Source organism: Puma concolor, chromosome D3 (assembly GCF_028749965.1).
Source record: "Puma concolor isolate L17-30 chromosome D3, mPumCon1.1.hap2, whole genome shotgun sequence".
NCBI classification, from domain to species: Eukaryota; Metazoa; Chordata; class Mammalia; order Carnivora; family Felidae; genus Puma; species Puma concolor.
This window is the reverse complement of record NC_141678.1, coordinates 31,460,340-31,474,473: the sequence shown is the minus strand read 5'-3', so window position 1 is coordinate 31,474,473 and position 14,134 is coordinate 31,460,340. Positions and strand designations below refer to the sequence as shown.

General features: G+C 40.3%; 1 protein-coding gene across 3 annotated transcripts in view; it reads left to right on the top strand.

Moving 5' to 3' along the window:
- LDLRAD4 (low density lipoprotein receptor class A domain containing 4) overlaps nt 1-14,134 on the top strand; it is a 252,513-nt gene that overhangs the window by 81,395 nt on the left and 156,984 nt on the right. The window lies entirely within an intron of this gene.

Below are 14,134 nucleotides of genomic sequence, written 5' to 3'. Positions count from 1 at the left end.
GAATGGATGATAATGTTATATATTTTTAAGATTATGAAGAAAGCAAAAATATTTGTGAAATAAGCCTGTTCATTAGTGTACCTTTTATTCTGATTCCCAGCAGGTGACTGTTCCATTATATGCTTCTTTTTATTCCCATGTGTATGTCTGACAGGTCTCCTCACAGGAGAACCAGTTGTCTCACAAGTGCTTTCTGTTGTTAGGAGAAACATGTTCTTGTTTGGCTCCCAGCATATGGGGGAAGAATCACATATTTCACTGATGTGGTAAGAAAACATCTTCTAAGCACCAAGTGGCATCTTCTCATGGACTTCTAGGCAGGAGATGGGTCAAAAGTCCAGTATACCCTGTTATCTGGGTTGGGGTCTGAATCAGTAATTACCAAAATGACCAACCACGGTGGGGAAGTGAGAGGCTGGCCTGAGTTTTGCTTAAAAAGGGGAGACTAGATTTTGAAGATGGTAAAAACTTTTATTTCTCTCTGAATATCTTTCTCTGAGCATGCCTTGCCTGTGAGAGATTGCTGCTTCCTTAGCCGGGGTGCACTGCCTGCTTCCTTCACCACTTCCTGTACACCTCAGTCACTCTTTTGGTTAAGGTGTTCCCAGGAAGGGCAACGAAGCAGTTGTCATGGTATCTGAGCCATTTTACATTCTCAGTGAGTTGATGTCCCTTACTTTCTCTTTCTATAGTGCTCTTTGATCACCCCGAGGAACCCTCTAAGCCATATCGCTTTGGGTTTTAATTATTTGTTTAAATATCCCTCTCTACTAGATTATGAGTAATCCCTCCAGGATACGGTCTATATTTTATGCATTTTTAGATCCTTAGTGCCCAGCACAAAGTCTACCACACTCAGTGCATGTTGATTTTGACATAACACAGACTTTTGCATATAAATGATTATGTATGCATATATTTATTATAATTTTATTTTATTTTTAAATTTTATTTTCTTTTATTTTTTGAGGAGGTGGGCAGAAGGCAAGGGAGAGAGAGAATCTTAAGCAGGTTCCAAACCCAGTGGAGAGCCTGACGTGGGGCTTGATCTCACACTGTGAGATCATGACCTGAGCCAAAATCAAGAGTTGGACACTTAACTGAGCCACCCAGGCACCCCTATAACTTTATTTATTAAACCATTTGTATAAATAGGGATGAGAAAACAATATTATATTTGCAAACATAAACCAATTAGTACTATTAATGTAAGTTTGGACCCCAATCTCAAGCTAAAGAATCTTAATTGTAGTTCAATAGGACTATGCCATGTGCTTTTCCTTAAACACACATAGTTTATTCTGAATTCTGTGGTTTGCAGTGTTATCTAAAATTACTTCTGTCACTTCTTTGCCTTTTCTCTCATTTCTAAAAATTCACATCTCACCCTCCTTCATGGTCCCGCGCTATTGCCTCACCCTCCAAGCTGCCTCAGTGCTCTCTGCTGTGAGGAATTGCTCTGTCAGCTCCATTCTGTTAGCACATGAGGCCCTGACTTCTCTTTTGCAGTTTACTTACTTCAGTGCTTACCCTACCAGTCTTCCTGGTCAAAAGTTCCCTAAAGAGGGAACCATACCTTAGAGATCTTTCTGTCCCCCGTAGTACCATGAACATGACTAGTACTTAATAAATGTTAAGTGAACAAAGCCATAAATGTTTGTAGAAAACAATGTGTTATAGCACCATAATGTTGGTCACTGGTACATGTTCCGATGATTTCTTTGCTTTTTCCTAATGGTGAGAGTTGTAAATTCTTTCATTTCTTGTTGACAAGTATAGTTATAGTAAAGACTCCCAAATGGATCAAGAACACAGCATAAAAGTCCTGGGTGGAGGGAGAGGAAGGGAAATGCTTGGTGGCTGATTCTAAGGCAGGAGCAGTGGAACAAATCTACATAGTTGTATCAACTCTACATGACAAGGGATTCAAAATACCATTCAGGCAAAAAAAAAAAAAAAATTAGCAACTAAGAAGGAAAGCTGCACATTACTTTGAAAGTGCTATTTGTCAGCATGTGCAATGTAAGACTTAACTCTTCTTCTTTGGCTGGGGAAGGAAGAGTCTTTTTTTTTAAATGTTAATTTTTGGGAAAGAGGACACAGCATGTGTGTGCATGCATGCAAGTTGGGGAGGGTCAGAGAGAGGGGGACAGAGAATCTGAAGCGGGCTCTTTTCTGACAGCAGAGAGCCTGATGTGGAGCTTGAACTCCCAAACTGTGAAATGACCTGAGCCGAAGTTGGACACTTAACTGACTGAGCCACCTAGGCACCCCGAGAATGAGTCTTTCTTATGCACATATCATTTATACAAATATCATCCTGGGCTTTCTACATGAGCAGACTTGTGGCCATGCTGGATTGTGCATGCCAGGTGAAAATTAGACCTGTCTCCATGACAGCAGTTATGCACATATGCTGAGACATTCACTGCATTATTTTGTCTTTCTGTTTAATTACATAGGTGCAGTATATTACATAGGCAGAATCACATCCCCCCAAAGTTGTCCACGTCTTAATCCCCAGAACATGTGAATATATTACCTTCAGTGGCAAAGGGACTTTGAGTCCCTAAGGATCTTGAGTTGCAGGAGTTATCATGGACTATCCAGACAGGCCCAAACACATAGGCCTGAAAAAGGAGAGAGCCTTTCCTAACTGTGGTCAGAGGGAGACGTGACAGTGGAAGAAGGGTCAGAGAGATGTGATTTGAAAAGGAAACGGCCTCCCATCACTCACTTTGAAGATGGAGAAAGAGGCTTTGGGCCAAGGAAGGTGGGCAACTTCTAAAAAATGGAAAAAGCAAGGAAACATTGCTTCTGAGACCCTCTGGGAAAGAACGCGGGCTGGCTGACACTGTGATTTTAGCTCAGTGAGATTCAGTTTAGACTTTTGGCCTCCAGACCTGCAGGATAATAAATTTGTGTTTCAAGTCACTAAGTTTGTGGTAATTTGTTACAGCAGCAATAGGGAACCTAATATACATGGTCTTGCATACATCAAGATACCGTCTAAATAAAAAGAAGAAAAAATATTCCACTTCTACATTTTCTCAGTGTTAATACCCTGTGAGCAATATGGACATTTATATTCACTGCAAGTCAACAAATTTTAGCCCAGCCACTTCATTTTAGTAAGCATTTCCTAAGTTTCTGTCTCAGGTCACTTACACTAGCAGTGACACTAACTTTACTGAAGGACAGTGGAAGGTTCTTATAGGAAAGGAAATTATGCTGAAGAAGGAGTTTGGGGTCAACTGTTCAGTTAGTTAATATAGTTGAGATTCATTCTACAGAAACTACAGAAAATTTTTGAGCAGTAGGCTGACATAAACCAAGACAACAACAACAGCTACAGCAATAGAACACAACTAATGCTTATGTAATCCTTCACCATCCACAAAGTAGACAGATTGTCAACAGTGAACAGATAGGAAATAAGTGTGCCAAGTGTGAGATAGGTCTGAATGGGATAGTGGCAGTAAGACTAGGAAGCAATCAGTCAATGTGAATACTCTTAAAACTTAAGGGAAGGATAATCAAAGGACTATGGAGCTGGTGGGAGAGAAGCCCAGGGGAAGCTTTCAGGCATCAAGGGAATGAAGGTGTGATTCATCAAACCATGCAGTCAGGGAGGAGGGTGCTTCTCAGGAAAAGATGCCAAGTTTGGTGTAAGATGAGCTGAATTTTAGATAGGACTGTGAGACGTTCAGTGTCCTATAACTAGTCAGATCTTGGAACTGATTTTAATGATTATAAAAAAGAAATCCGGAAGGTATGTAATTGGAATTTGTTCTCTTAATTGATGCAAAAGTCTACTATGCTCAAGCCTTGAAAAGCTCTCCAAGGAAGGGGTGTGTCAGTGCAGCAGGGAGATGATCCAGAAGAACAGGGCAGGCTCAGTTGTGGTGGCTGTAAGGGGTAGAGCATGGACAGTAAGGACATTGCCTAGAAATGTAAAGACCCCAAGCAAAGCCTGATCCAGGAACTTTTCTATAATGTAGGAGCCAGATGGATCCAACCTTTCGGTGAACAACTTGCTGCCTAGACTGAAAAGGAGGATAATAGTTCTTGTGAAGAAGTGTTCATGTGAGATCTGGACACTTTGGGTGGGGTTGCCATGGGAGTCTTCCCTGGGCTCTTTAGGGACAGCTGATAGGCAAGTCCAGCCCTTCAGCCACAGTAACTAAGATTGGCTTGAAGGGTAGTAGAGTGTTTTTCCTACTTGCTCTTCTTACAGGCCCATGGCTGTAGAATCTTTGTGAAACAATTGGTGGTTCCCACACAGAATGTCTAGATTCTGGCATGATGTGTGTGTGTATGCAGGGGAAGGGCTGCTGTGTGGATGCTGACTTCTTCCTGGATGTGGCCACATCATTGGGCTTTGACAGGTGAGGACAGACTCTCAGGCTCCCTCCTTTTCCCCAACCTTATTTGTGTCTGAAGAGAGCTCCTTGCTCCTCCTCCTCCTTTTTTTTTTTGTTTTTTGTTTTTTGTTTGTTTTTTGGAAAGGAATCCTTTCTCCTCCTTTGAAAGGGTACACTGCTTGTCAGGCTCCACCTGCCAGTTGTTGTGCACCCTGTACACCCTAGCCAGGGGGTTGGAAGAGCATAGCCAGTGAGCTACCTGTGGACACATGATTGATGAAGAACAGGACACACTGCCTTTGTTGCCTGTTAGTGTTGTAGCTCTGTTCTGTTATTTTAATATTTAAACAGGCTTAAAAACAGTTTCTAACACATAGTCTCATCTCTTAAATTGTCATTTTTTTGAGATAGTGACTGGACCAACGTACATTGTGCCTTCTGGAGGCTCTATTTTGCATCATATAGTACACACTCCACCCACACAATTCTGATACTTAGTCCTGATACTTAGTCCTAATTCTGAGAAATTAATTTCAGGTTACATTTCAGGCATCCCCAAATACTCTCATGGGCACTCTTGTGCGTAGGAAAGATGGCACTGGCATGGAGACCAGTTGCAGAGCACTGCATTTTCAGACCATCTTGACAACCACCCTTCCATCTTTGGAGGAAATATAGCAGCTAAGAAATCTGTGCTGCAGAGTAAGAGAAGAGGGCCCAAGATTTCTTTTTAAAAATGTGTTTCTTAACTTGTTTTCTGGCATAATTTTTACATTTATGGATAGTACTTCTCAGCCTTTCATGAAATTTCTGCCTCTTATATGTGGAAAAAACAGAGGCTATTTTAAATTATAAAGACAGGCTTTAATCTAGTCCAAGAAACTGGGGGAAATAGACTTCTTTTCTCGCTTTCAGCCCCATTTCCTTACCTAATGTTAAATATGGCTATTTCTCTCAATTTAGAGGGTTTTCTTTGTAGAATATGAATGAGCTATTTACTGGGTAACAAAAAGACAAGCCTTTTAAGTACAAATGGAGCTTTGGAGATCTCTCAATTTGAAAGACTAATCTCTGCATAAACACAACTGTTTCTCCATATTGCTGGAGCACTCCATCTAGCTGTTTGGCCACATTTTCTATTATGGTTTTTATAAAATGAAACTATGGCTAATAGCTCAGAGAAATATTTGGGCACAGTAGCAATAGGGATGTGTTTACATTGCCTTAAACTATGCTGATGAACAAAGAATAGTAATTTTCTATAGAAGTTGATCTAATCTGGTAAATAAAATTAAACATTGCATATTTTCATCCCCCTACATTTTTCTGAGATCATGGCAACCAGCAGTCTCATTTCAGTGTTTTGGGGGTTTTTATGAAATGTCTGATTATACGTGTTACCTCTCAGGCTCAAAATTTTACGGCAAGCCTTCCTTCTTTATGTAAGAGAATGACATAACATCAAGACTGTCTACCATAGAGAATAATTTGGAGGTCACTCTATATCTAGCACCTTCCACCAGGAAGTGCATCTGGCTATGGAAAGATAGAACTATTGCATTCAGAAATACCTTTTGGGGCTGACAGAACCTGACTGTTTCAAGTTTCACATCCCTGTAGATGGGGCTTGGGAAACCCTTCTTCCCTTCTGCCCCACCCCCAGGGTTCTAGGATAAAACTGGATTAGTGAATTCATGGCTTGATAGACTAAAGAGAAAAATGAGGCTCTGTGCTCCATATTCATGTGCATCTGCCCCTCTTGGTGACATGCTAATTGGTTGGCCTGGGCACAAGACTAGGAAGCACAGGTTTCCTGTTGCTCACACAGTGCATCCTGTCTGCTGTGATGGGAGAAAGGCGAGTGAGGTGAACACCCTTAAAGACATCGCTCATCCGACAATTGGCAGTCTCTTGGATATAAAGTTTTCTCGAGGAAGCTCCTTATGAAATCTACATAGCAATTAATAAGTATATTGCTATTTTGTAATTTAAATTAGGTTGTGTTTAACCTGCGTAATAACTGGTTTTAAAAACCTGGATACGTTTTATTTCTGTGATTTAGTTAAGTGGCATTCAGTTGTTGCTTCCATGTACACAGTCAGTTTATCAAATAGCATGCCTGCTCTTCATTCTCATGCTGCATTTTTCATTATTTTGAAGGTAGATGAATATGTTCAAGTTATTTTTTTTAATGTTTGTATATTTTGAGAGAGAGAGAGAGCACCAGCAGGGGAGAGGCAGAGAGAGAATCCCAAGCAGGCTCCATGCTGTCAGCACAGAGCCCAATGCAGGGCTCGATCTCACCAACCGTGAGATCATGACCTGAGCAGAAATCAAGAATCGGCTGCTTAACTGACTGAGCCACCCAGGAGCTCCTAGTTCAAGTTCTATAGCACATTGGAGTAAGCAATGAAAAGACAATGTAATATTTTATAACTTCTTAAAGAATCATACAGTATCCAGAAATTAGCCTACAGGAGTTACAGACAAATGCACAGTCATGAATATTTTCAGCTGTCAAAAATGAATAAAAGAGATGAAAACTGGAAAGGGTGGGTATATTGAAGTATTTGATTTTGGACTATTACTCATTTATCAGTCGATGAATTCTACAACCTTGTTCTGGTTGAAGAGGCCAATATTTGCTACCATTTATGCCCTCATTGGCTCATAACACCTAAAAAACCATGTTACATTTGGCCACATGGTCAGTAGAGGACATGGAGCCAAAAGGAAATGGTATTTCCTAGTGGGGATTGTGGCTTGGCAGAGGACTTTTGTGGGAGACATTAAGTCTATTTAAACAATTTCTTCCTCTTCATTAAAAGTGTTTTTCTTTATTTCGAAAGCAATGCTATTATGGACATGTGTGTAAACTGTAATGCTGCAAGTTAAATAGGCCTCTACCTAAAAGAGCTCTTCATATTCTCTGCCCTCTTTGTTGTTTTATTATTTTTTCTTATCACTTGCCACTAATTAACATACTGCATATCTTACTTATCGTCTGTCTGCCATCCCAGAATGTTATTCCAGGAGAGTAGATATGTCTGCTAAGTTCACCGGTGTGATATACCCTCAGTACTTAGAATAATGCCTGGGAGTGCAGTTAATATAAGTTGAAGGAAATAATGAACTAATCTTTAAAATGATGCTCAGAGTGTAGTTTTTATATAGTAATACATATTTGTGATTAATTATCTTTTAAAAAATATTGGAATTGTAGTTCAGCATAAGAAAGCCAACCAAAGTAATATACTACATTAATAGAATAAAGGGAAAAAAACCGTGATCACTCAGTAGACACAACTATGGCATTTGACGAAATTCAACATCCTTTCACAATAAAAACACTCACAAAAACAGGAACAGAAGGGACCTTCCTTACCAAAACAAAGGACATTTATGAAAAGCTCACAGCTAACACCTACTCAGTGGTAGGAGACCAAAAGTTTTCCCTGTAAGATCAGGAACAAGACACAAAGCCCTCTTTGACCACTGCTACTCAATATTGTACTGGAAATTCTAGTCAGAGCAATTAGACAAGAAAAAGAAATACTAGGTGTCCATATTGCAAAGAAAGAAATTTGCAGATGACATTATCTTATGTATAGAAAATCCCAAAGAATCCACAAACAAGCTACTAGAGATAATTTTTAAAATTCAGCAAAGTTGCAGGGAAGATTAACACAGAGAAATCCATTGTGTTTCTATACATGTGCAATGAACAATCTGAAAAGGAAATTAAGAAAGTAGTAACATGCTGGTATCTAAAAGAATAAACTACCTAGAAATTTAACCAAGTAGAAAAGACTTGTACACTGAAAACTATAAAATGTTGCCGAAAGAAATTTAAAGAAGCCCTAGTTAAATGGAAAGATACCATATATTCATGGGTAGGAGGACTTAATATTGCTAAGATGGCAATACTACCCAAAATGATCTGCAGATTCAATGCAGTCCCTATCAAAATGCCAAGAGCCTTTTTTTTTTTTTTTTTACAAAAATGCAAAAGCCAATCCTCAAATCACATGGAATTGTAAGGGATCATACATGGCCAAAATAATCTTGAAAAACAACAGTGTTGGAGAATTCATACTTCCCAATTTTAAAACTTAAAAAGCTACAGTAATCAAAACAGTATAGGATTGGCATAGGAATAGACATATAGGCTGATAGAATAAAATTGAGAGTCTAGAAATATACACAGATTAGGAGTTGCCAGCTGCCTGGAGGGAAGAAAGGGAGCTTAGTACTTGTTCATTACAGAGTTTTTGTTTGGAGTGATGGAAAAGATGGAGACACACAGTGATGATTGTTGCACAACACTGTGAATGTAATTAATACCACTGAATTGTATATTTAAAATGGTTAAAATGACAAAATTTGTTATATATTTTATCACACAAAATTAAGATGGAGTTATTGAGAATGAAATTAATGTTGAGTTTTATTTTTCCTCCTCCAGAATTAGTCTTATAGTTCTGGGGATCAGAAGATCTTGAATAATAGGCTTTCTGTATAATGACTGTATACGACAAGAAAGTAATATTCAGCAGATCCTTTCCATTCAGAAGGATGCACCTGAAGACTTTTGTAATATGTCTTAACTATGAGGCTGCAGAAATGTTTTAGGGCCTCCTGGCTTTCTCCAGAATCATGTTTTCATAGTGGAATAAGTACTTTCTATATATTTCTTCACCCTGAAGTTTAATGGTCATGCTTCATGAAAAAATGAAGTTTTCTGCATTTAACTGGCTCCCTCACTAGCCTCGTGGTTGTATACAGCTTCACAATCCATGACTCAAATTTGTACAAATTGCAACACAGCAAATGTCCTGGACCACTGGAGCATAAGCTTCATGAGATGTATATGAAATCATCTTGCATCCTACCTAGCATATAGTGTAAACTCTAGAAATATTGTTGAATCAGTGGATCCATAGTTCACTTTCAAGTAGTTGAAATCACAGACTTAAATCTGTCAGTGGATATGGCTATTCTGTACAGTATTGTTTTTAAAGAATATGTTTTGAAATTTGGGATACTTTCTGAGAAATGGAATGTTTGATCTACAATAATGATACTTCCTCTTTCTCATTCTGAAGTGGGGCTTGCAGCTTGGTTCTCTCATTCTGTGGGCAGGGTTCAGGAAGACTGGGGTGCAAGGAGGTTGTTTTCTCCTTCCCTAGATTGACACCTTCCCTGTTGGCTGCACAAGCACTTAGTGGTGCTCCCTTGTGCCCTGCCCTCAACTTCCATCTCTCCCCGGTATGCTGGGTAACTAGAGCACCCCCACTGAGAGCACTCTGATGACATATGTGGACCATCAGATTTTCTCCCTTCCTCTTGCTTCTGACTGTACAACCACACTCACTTCTCCATGCCCGGACTGACCTAGTTAAAGGAATGTGTTTGTAGACGGTGTGTTGGAATGCCATTGCTGTGGGTGACATCACACACTTGGAGATATTTTGTGAAGTCCTGTAGGTATCATTAATGATGTCATAATTAGTATGCGACACTTTTCACTGTGTCCCAGTGACTGATGGCTGTTCCCTCAATTGCTCTCCATGGACTTTCTTACTGGTTTGTTCCAATGGGCCATATACTTCCCTATTAGGACTGATGTCTGTCTCAGACTGTGGACTTCCCTTTGTAGCCTCAGAGTGGCCCAGCATAAATAGGCATCTGTAAGAATCAGACTCATAACCTTGATCTGATTAAGGCAATTTGCAAGTAATAATAGTGAACACCGATCAGGTTCTTTGCTCTAGTAGCCTGTCACTGTCTGCAACATAGGGACAGTGATGGTGGTGAAGAAGTGAAACACTTAGCATATGTCTCAATCATAGTAGGCATCATCATCACCATCAGAAAGGAACAAAGCACTATTTTTTCTTTTTTAATAGGGAGGAGGAAGAAAAATGTTCAGGCAGTGATTGTCCAATTTTCTGTGCATCAGATCACTCTGTCCTCTGAGATTCAGAATTCCTGGGGTGTTCTGAGAGTTTGTGTTTCCTACAAGTTTTCAGATAATGCTGCTCCTGCAGCAGCATTAAAGGGACTGCATTTTGAGAACCACCAGCCTAAGAGCACTAGAGAATGTGGTGGAGTCAGGTCTTGAAGGCAGCTGGAGGAAGAAAGGAAGGCTCAAAGTAGACTCACATACCTCATAGCTGTGCCTGAGACAGCCTCCAGATCCAGAAAAACTGGGTGCTCCCCAATTTCTTGCTAATCACTCATTGATGATGCTACATTGTTCTTGAACAACAGGCTTGTTGTTTCAGGCTTTTATGGAGCTTTTGGCACTACAGAAGACATTTAGTAAATAATTTATACCTTATTGTTCTAAGCGTTCTCATAAGGGAAAGTCATGAAGAGAAGGAAACTCAGATCATAAAAATATTGATATTGACTTTCTACTCAGAGAAACGGGATTTGTGGTTTTAGGCAGAGGATTCAGTGGAATGAATTTGTCATGGGCCACTGAAATTAAAGCCTCGCACCTACCACCACCCACTAGGACAGAGGGAGAAAAAGGCATGCCTATTGGATGAGCCCTCACTCTGTTTCATCCAGCCAGCACCACAGCATGGCCAGTCCACAGGCAGTGCTTTTTCCTGCACCCTGCCATCTTGTGAAGAATGGCCTTCCAAAGGCCTACTAACCAAATCAGTTCTTTGCCCTCTGAGATGCTGTGGAGTTCATTGAAACCTGGAAATGTGACAGCACTGGCCTTCCTTGTTTTCATTCAGGCACTTGAAGGGAATGGCCAGCAAGCTGGGCAGATAAAAGGAGTCATTTAGGCTTCAGTTTCAGATAAAAGACTTGAGGTTCATGAAATGTTCCGACATAACAGTGTAGCTTCTGTTCTGTGCCGTGAAGCACATTAGAATAAGAACAAAGGAGCAGTACTGTGGAGTCGGCAGGATCTCGACCTTGCCAAGGCTGAGAGCCAAGTCTGAGGATTTGGGCGTCCTCTGAGCTAATGAAAAATCCACCTGACTGGCTCCTTCACCCTATTCATTCTCCTACCCCCATCCTTTCTGTCTCGTTACCTTAACTTGCACCTGCCTGGCTTTAATGTTAGCAGGAAGGTCATGGAGAGAAAGTTTAAGGTCATGTGCAATAAAATGATTTTATTTATGAATCTCATAGGTTCCTGGTTAGTGCACTACAGAATTTTGTATTATCTCATGAATAATCTTGCTCCACAAATCTATTCCATAATTTCAGTGGATGAAAAGGAGCAGGTTTCCTAATTCGCAGTGGGCATTTATGAACAAAAATGCATCTCTCTCCTTGGGTAATATGTAGAGAAGATTTTGTGGGTGCTTACATGTCTTTTACAAATTTCCAAAGATCTTGTTAATTTTTAATTTACTCATAGTCTCAGTATGTCAGTATCATTCTCTGAACAGCATTTGTTTGTAGTCAACATTAATTAAGCTTCTCAATTGAAATAAAAATACTTTATTGGTATAGAGTGAATGCCACCAGTGCCCCCCTACCTCCAGCACATCAGATGGGCTTAAACACTTGATGGCAGAATGTAGTTCACAGAAGAACTAAACCTAATTATAGCCTAATGATCATATGCCAGGTGAGTTGTGTTTTGTTCAAAATGGAGATGTTAAAATTTGTTTTCATCTTCCTCAGACGGCAGTCCTAGACAGGAAAGGAAGAGCGTGCTGCCTGTACTCCTCCTGCCATCTCTAGCTTCTCTAGTTGTTGCAGGCATTTGTCCACAGTCAAGATGTTTCTGAGTGAATACAATATCCCAGTCAGACACATTCAAACACTTGGGGGGTGTTGGAGTCCTGAGGTCAGGCTGGATATGTTTGGCCCAAAGTTTGCTGGTGGCAGTTATAGAGGACTCAGGACAATGCCTAGGAAATGCCTAGGAATGACCTAGGAAAATGCATAGCCCTAAGATTCCAGGTAATGGGGTTGGTTCAAGATTGCTCCTAGAGTCAGTTCACTGACAAGAGTATAGGTCCTATTTGGTCTGGGGTTAAAGTGACTCATGGAACAGAGACCAGATGCTATGGTCTCCTAGGAATTACAGTTTGGGACCTGAGTTTGCCCTGGGTCTGGTATGACTCCAGTTTCCAGAAAGCCTCCAAGTAAGGTTTAGCAGCTGAGTACTGATTTGATTCTAAAGGGAAATAGAGTAGACTGGTGAATTCAATGATGTGAGCATTGGTTTACTGTTTTCAGTTCTGTGCTTTACACTGTTTCTTTTTTTTTTTAATTTTTTTATTTTTTAATGTTTATTTTTGAGAGAGAGAGAGAGAGAAAGAGACAGAGAGAAATTGTAAGCAGGGGAGGGGCAGAGAGAGAAAGAGAGGGGGAGATACAGAATCCAAAACAGGCTCCAAGCTGTCCACACAGAGCCCAGTGTGGGGCTTGAACCCACGAAACTTGAGATCATGGCCTGAGCCAAAGTTGGTCGCTTAACCAGCTGAGCCACTCAGGCACCCTGCTTTACACTGCTTCTTAACTAGACCTTTTTCATTTAGGCTGGGTAGCTCTTCTCCCTCCCACTGAAGAAATGCCAAGCTAGGAGTGACTGTTCTGTTTTATTTTAATTAATGTAGTGTGTTTCGTGACTGATGTCCCACATGCCTTTATATCTTATGATATGTGTGAGCTCCTGTGACCCTGCTTAAAACATGTGGAATCTTATGAATAGTCAAAAAGACCTTGCTCCTCCTCCCCCACCCCAGCCTAAAATAATGAATACATAGGTGACAGTTGGCTCACAATAACAGCAGTGTATGACTACATGCTAAACTGTAGTGCTGATAATAAAAGATACATTCACCAGAGGCATAGAGGAACGTGGTGTGGAGAGGTAGGCTGTGATTGTACAAGATGAGTGGAAGGGAGAAGAGGGGCTATTATAGGGAAATAACATAAAATAACCTAAGCAAAGGGACAGAGATGGAGATGAAAATGGTATGTTCATGGAGATGCAGGAGATTGTTTTCATTAGAAAGGAATGTTTGTAGGGAATATGCAATATAAATTGGATTGATCTGGGGAACCAGACAATGAAGCATCTTTAAACCTGTAAGAGCATTAGCACTTGATATGGAAGCAAGTGGGAGTCTTGATTGTCAACCCATGGACTGTAAGTTCCTTAGGGATAGGAGGTTGCTTTGTATGTGAGAGGTTGTAGATTGGCAGTCCTGGGTCACATCTGGTCCAGACATGTGTTTGATTTGGCATATACACTGTTGTCTTTTAGTGTCTTAGAAATTATGAATAAACTGCTAACATTCAAAAAATGAGGGGACTTCACATTAATCTGATCAAATTTCTCTTCAAAAAAAATGGGAAGGTACAGTAGCAGTTGAGACTGCATTGCTGGTGGTCCTTGGTGGGGATCGAGTAGTAGTTGGTTCCCCATGGCCCTTGCTGTCCTTCACACAGAGGCAGAGAGTCTTTTGCGGTGTTGTAACTATTGTCCTCTTCTTTTCCCTCCAGCCCATTTCACTCACTGACATCACCTGCTCAGCAGCTGGCAGTGAGTGCATCTGGCCGTATGTTATCATCCCCTGCAAATGTTTGCCTGGCCTAATGTCTTTAAACAAGAGAATGAAGTGATGTAGAGAATATTTAAATTAAATCAGGTTATGTCTTATATCAGAAAAAGTTCTCAACTAATATTTTTTTTGTCTTATCCTTTTTGATGTATCGAGAAAAGTTATTTATACAAAATGGTTCCAGTTGGTCAAAATAAAATAAGTCCTGGAGATGTACCA